Source organism: Aptenodytes forsteri, unplaced genomic scaffold (genome assembly GCF_000699145.1).
Source record: "Aptenodytes forsteri isolate BGI_AS27 unplaced genomic scaffold, ASM69914v1 Scaffold584, whole genome shotgun sequence".
NCBI lineage: Eukaryota > Metazoa > Chordata > Aves > Sphenisciformes > Spheniscidae > Aptenodytes > Aptenodytes forsteri.
This window is the reverse complement of record NW_008796062.1, coordinates 713,681-720,100: the sequence shown is the minus strand read 5'-3', so window position 1 is coordinate 720,100 and position 6,420 is coordinate 713,681. Positions and strand designations below refer to the sequence as shown.

The window sequence follows — 6,420 nt, the reverse complement described above, 5'->3', positions numbered from 1 at the left end:
CCCTTCATCATCTTTGATGGAAAAGGAACAGTTGTCAGCTGCGTAACCCTGAGGGATGTTTTACTTGAAACAGAGAGTGGCTGATTCCAGCCACCCTTGTTATTTGACCGCAGGTTTTGGTGTGTGCTCGAGCCAAGCCCAGGGGCATACTAACAAGGGAGTGGGGAACAGCAGGTGCTGTCCCCTGGCCTATCGCCACCCAGCTGGTTTCCAATTGCCACCCAGCTTGTTTTTAGAAAAGCTCAAGCCCTACCCCACTGAATCAACACCCTCCAGGACTGTAAGTGGGAGCTGCAGTTCCCACCAGCATGGATTTAGAACAATTGAGGACAAGCAAATTGATGACGTACAGCAGCACAGAAATGGCACCTTACTGCGCCAAAAAAGAGGAGTGCACAAGGGAAGAGGCAGGAAACACATCAAGTGACACTGGACTTAGCACAGCAAACAAAGTTAGTGAAGCATGGGAGTTTGGACACCAGTGAGACTGAGTGATACCCAAGCACATAAGAGACCCAAATACTATGGAAAGGGCATCTATGCAAAATTATGCATAATATTAACTAATGAAAACGGTAAGAAGAGGTCAATCCAACTATACTGGGTTGTAGGTATAGAGACTAATTCAAAGAGGAGAAAAAATTAAATATTGGGAAAAGAGAATGAGAAGAGGAAAAGTGTGTAAGAAGAAAGTGGCCAATAAGGCATAGTATAATGAAAGGTTTTGTCCCACAGCTGTTTACAGCATACAAAGCAAATCATGTTACATATGTCAGGAAAAAAAATCCTGTGCTTTCTGTTGTTGGTCTAGTCAGCATTTTCTCCATGTGTCACCAGTGCTAAGCCCACCAACTTACTTCTGCATGTAAGCTCAGCCCCCAGCACTTAGGAATACTTGGGCTTTTCCTCCACTGTAGCAAGAGTGGTTTGTTCACAAGGGAGATGTATAGAAGGCAAAATTCTTGGTCATTTTTGATGTCTAAACCCCTTGGGATTTCCCCAATAACAGTAGCTGTGATGTAAGCAAGAATGTCTTAAAATATGGAAGAAAAGTCCAGTAGCTCCTTACTGCTCACTGCTTTCTCAGTAGCCTCCCACCCTAGCGATGTCAGTCCTCTAGAGCTCAGGATGCAGCATTACTCCGACAATGGGACTAGATTTGATCTTTCAGTATTATTCATACTGCAGTAAGACCTAAGCATTTCCATGCGACGCCAGGGCTCCTAGGCGACTGGGTACAAGCACATGCACAGCATTTATTATCTATAGTGACAGGGTCAACAACGGACAGGAGAGAGAAGCACTCTTGGATTAAGTGGTCTGTGAAAGTAATGAATGATAAGCTGTTACCTCAGAAGTATGCAGCTCTAAATCTACATCCTGCCAACCTCCACCCCCACACCATGATGTATTGACCTCGTGGTATGTCTTACTCGCTTTTTACGACTCTATGCATGGTCTGGCCTGGCCCGACCCCACTTTCTTCTCCCTTTCCCTGACTGATGGCATGATCTCTGTCTTCCCAGCAAACTGCTGGAGCAGAACACTTCACTGTGCACACTAGGATCAGTGAGTTAAAAGAAATGAGGGAAATGTCCGAGAGGCACAGCATCATCTTGCGCTGCAGCTTTTGCCATGAGATGAAGTCCATCCAAAAGCCCATACTAGCTCATAATACTGGCATCATTTGGTGCCACACAAGTTTAGCACAACAACACTATTTCTGTTGTATCAACTGTGGGGCAATCAAAATAGTAAGAACATGCCTCATGTCTTCCTATTCTCTGTCAGACCAGAGTCCTAGAAGATTCAAGCCTATCCTAGGACTATAGTCCATTTGTCTCTATGTGTATTTACAAAGTTTTCAACATGCCTCCATTGAAATCAATGGAGTAAAAGGCACAAGAAAGCATCATAGTAACCCTAAATGCCTTTAAATAAGGCTCCTAAAATGGAGAAAGTCAGTATTTAACACTTGTCTGTAGGCAGAAGTTCTGGTTTTAGTATTTTCACAACACCTGCCATAACAGGGTCCTGGAGAACCTAGATTAGTAGTGAAATTAACAGTACCGTACTATTAAAATATTAAAAACAACAACTCATGCTGCAACTCAAAGTCACTGCCAAAATAGGCAAGTGAGCATTCAGCTGAGGCCGTGCCAGGGAAGGCTGAGTGACAGAGGAAATTGCAGCAAGCCTTTTAGTAAGTGGAACTCTGAATTTGTAGTGGACCAAGGCAGGACCACCTCAGTATGGACATATTCCACTGTAAGCTACATCAGCTTTCCTATGAAAATTTAAAACAATGCTTTGAACTTCAGTAGTCAAAAACTTCATAGTGCATTCTGGAAAGCTAAAGGACAGCTGGCTAGACACAAATGGGCTTTCTGTTCACTTGCCAGAATCATTCACATCTGAGTTCAGCAAAGTGTTGTGCTGAAAACCCAGCAAACTGGAAGGCTAGGCAGCATGATGCCTCAAAAGTAATTCTGAGCCCACTACAAAGACATTTAAAACACCTGTGTAATGGGCTAGATACAGTATAAAAGTTTCAACTTTGCTGAAAACTTTTGTATCTCATGAGCTTTATTAAGTACAGGTCCACCCCATCCTGACCAGACAAGTGTGGTCTATATAGGTGCACTAGCTTTGGAGCTTTTCTGGTCCTCAGACAACTGGCATAAGCTTTAGAATTAATGAAGTATTGATTTACTGTTTACTCTGCATTTTTTTTTTTTTTAAATTTGTGAAAACCTGTAATTCTGAAAATGGTAACCAAAACATTGCTTATATCACTCAGTTCTTTACTGCAGGCCCAATCCTAAAAGCTAGTGGTTGACGGGGCAGATCATCTGCTGATGCAAGCCAGCATGGTGCCAGTAATATGCCAGTGGAGTAGTGCCAACTTACATCAGCTAATAATCTGGTCATACTGTCACAACAGAAGCTGGGGGCGTTTAGTTCTTTTCCACATCAGGCTCTGGTATATAATAATTTGCATGGCACAGTATGAATGTATGCATGTTTTTACTTTGATTTGATCTGCATTGAGAGATTGTTTCATAGATGTGATCTGAGCATCCTCAATGTTGTAAATCACTATGGTACATTTCAATTAATTTTTTTGTTTTCCCTGGTTCTTAAAGTGTGCTGAGACACCATGTACAAAGCCAGCAAAATGAGTTAAGTGACCACTAGACTGATCAGGAAAGAAAAACTGTTCTGTGCGCCTCATGACATTCTGTAATTATCCAGCTGCATAAATGTTTTGGGTTTTTTTTATTGCTAGTAACTGAAATAAGACTAAGTACTGCTTGTCCATGGACCATAAACAAACTGAGTACAATACTGCACCAAAAGCACATGGTAGACAGATGCAGGACATATAAATTAGCTGTTTCATTTGGATAAATGGTGATCTGATTTCACCCTTTTCCTGCCTAGCCAGCAATCAAGTACATAGATATATTTCCTAATTGAGAAATTAATCATATTTTATATGTTCTGAAAAGCAAGATCTATTTGAGTATTTATAACTGTTAATATTTGTCCATTAGACTGTTCCCGTGCCACGTCTATCCTCCTTTCTATTTATACTGGCATTGATCAGCTTGTTCACTTCCAGTTTAAATGATTCAATTCTGATTTGATTGCCATGTAATTTAAATGCAAATAATTACTGTAAGGATGACATTTAGAAAAACAGCTCTGCTAAGCAGGAAGGTCTTTATTAGGCACAGGAGTTTGCCAGTAATATCAGAAGCATCCCTTTGACTATGAGATGTGGGAACCTATTATTTCAGTTTCATAAAAGATGCTCTGATTTCCCTCTGACTCCCCTTAATTAAAACTCTACTATACCATCATCAAGTTTGGTATCAGGGTAAAGCATAGGCCACTGAGTAAAAGGAAGAGGGGAGAGGAATATTTTAAATTTGGTTTTAGTTCATAAGGTTGCGCTCTAGATAACCTCTAATTACTCTCTTGTGAAACCATGTTTGTATTTCATACTGCACCCCAGTTCTGAGCCAGGGTCTGACTGAAAACACTGAAAAGTGTTTCACACAATGAAAAAGCAGCAGGTAGAGGAAAAAAACGCTCTTACTTTGCAATAATCAAAACCAGCTCATTTTTCCCTTCTTTCTCCTATTTTTTAGGGTTACACTGTTGCTTTATCAGCTCTGCCATGTATGAGAAGTCCGGAGATACTGGATTGCCCGAGGACAGAGTTGCAACCGAATTACAGTCCCACCTTCTTTTCTAAATGTCTCTACAACAAGGTATTCTTTATATGCTAGCTGTGTTTGCAGATCCAAAGAGATGCTGGGGAAAGCACCAATGAGAAGGACAAATCCTGACTCTGCCCATTTCCTGGCATAGCAGTATCTTCAATTTGGGCTCATAATTTCACATTCAACTCCTCATCCATCACAGTCAGCAGACTTTAATGGCACCATTTGAAATTTAGTCCTCAATAGTGAGAGCTGCGTAAACACCAGGGTAGCACATGAAAGAAAAGGGATTCTACACCATTTCTTCTCTCACAGTACAGAAATATTGTCCTTTCACCTCAACACACATCAGTGACCCAGTGTTTGGTAGAGTGCCTCCGTTAACACTTCATTGCTCCTGTTAAACATAAGAACATCCCAGGGATCTTGCTTTTAGCACAGAGTCTCACAACACGCATTCACTGTAATTCAATTTTGTCCAAAGGCTAGTTATGGCAGAGGTCACATGTTTAGCAAGTATCAAGAGATGACAGCCTTCCTGAAGTCACTATTTGTGTTTAGAAGTGGTCAAAGTCAGTCAAAGCACGTCTGGACCATTCTGCTATTTGCCTTACTGCCTTCTCCCAGGATCCTGAGCTTCACTACCTCATAGTCATTGCAGTCAAGGCTGTCCCCGAACTTCACATTCCTAAATGTTTTTCCTTGTTTGTAAGTATCAGGTCACAGAGTGTCTTCCCTCATTGGCTTCATGGCTCCAGTGCCTTTCTCTTGCTGGATTTGTCTTCACAGAGCAGGAAGGCAGAAGAGTAAAAGATTTATTTGTAATATGGAGATCCCAAGTTTGTCTCCTATACTAAAATTCAGGCTCCTATACTAAAATTAGCCTGATCTCGGAGAAAGATTTTCCTCACATTTAACACAACTGTTCTGCTGGGTTTTAATTGGTTTTGCCTCCTGGCAATCATTGAGACAGCAGAATTGCCAGGGGAAGCTGTCAGGGTCTTGCAGTCCCCCACTACAGCTCCAAGTGAATGCAGGAATTTAGCCCATGAAGTTCCTCTAGCTTCAGAGCCTACAGAGTAAAAATTATTAATATACTTGCTGATGTTTTAGATTAACGACAAGTTGATATTGCTTTGAAAACTTCATCAGAGATACTAATAAGAGCGTTCAACACAGTTGTAATGCCTGGCTTTCATATTGTTTTAATATCTCTAAGAATCAGAAAAAACCCCAGCTTATTTGCATTATTATAAAATAACATTCACTGTGAATGTTATTTTGTATCACCAGATGACTTTCAGCACTCAAAATTTAGATACTGAGCTAAGGGTACAACAGAGTTAAATTGCTCTATGTAGAGAACAGAGGTAGGTTGGGTAGTTCAGCAAGGATTCCCTCAAGGCCCTCAGACCTGAAAGATTTTTCCTAGAACAAGATAATTCCCAGTTTTTGCTGACTCACATGTAAGTCTAACCATTGTAGTTTGAACAGTATAGTTCATTCAAAAACATACATATCCAGATCTCTTTGCTGATGGTGGTGTAAACTGATACAACTCAGTTAAGTTTAGCTGAATACCACTTTCATCAGATAGGGATGTAGAGGATGGGGAGGTGGGGGGTAGGGGGACACAACAACAGCAAATCTAGCCCCTACAACTTTTCCCCCCAAATCTGGGCAGATTCTTCTGGTATTTTCTTTCATGCTTTCTTGCATCTTTGTTTTACTTATATTAGCAATTATAATCCTTCACTGACTGCAGGGACACCTCGTGGTGAGGACAGGTGAAAACAGCAGGCTGCCATTCAATTATTTAAACTAAGCAGCAAAAGACTGACAGATGTTTCTGCTCCTTGGGATAATCAGAGTTTCACAGGCACATACTCCACTCCCACTCTGCTTCTGGGGCATACATTAACACATCCAGAACAGAAAACACTGACACAGCAACTTGAAGAACAAAGGACCGAGTCGTCCAGCAGACCCGAACCGTCTAACAGTCCACTTAATAATTAAACTTTTGTCTTCCAGGGGCTACAAGAGTGTCTGATTCAACTCAACACTCAGTTGAAGAAGCAGTCCCCAGAATGGCTATAACAGCTTTCCCCCCTCCTCCTTTGTTTAATGTGCCAGCAAAACACATTTCAGTGACTCACCACAAAATTTCTTGCTGGGATTTTCTTTT

The 6,420-nt window shown here is 41.2% G+C and overlaps 1 protein-coding gene across 1 annotated transcript in view; it reads right to left on the bottom strand.

The window, feature by feature from the left end:
• TTC7A (tetratricopeptide repeat domain 7A) overlaps positions 1–6,420 on the bottom strand; it is a 186,007-nt gene that overhangs the window by 116,907 nt on the left and 62,680 nt on the right. The window lies entirely within an intron of this gene.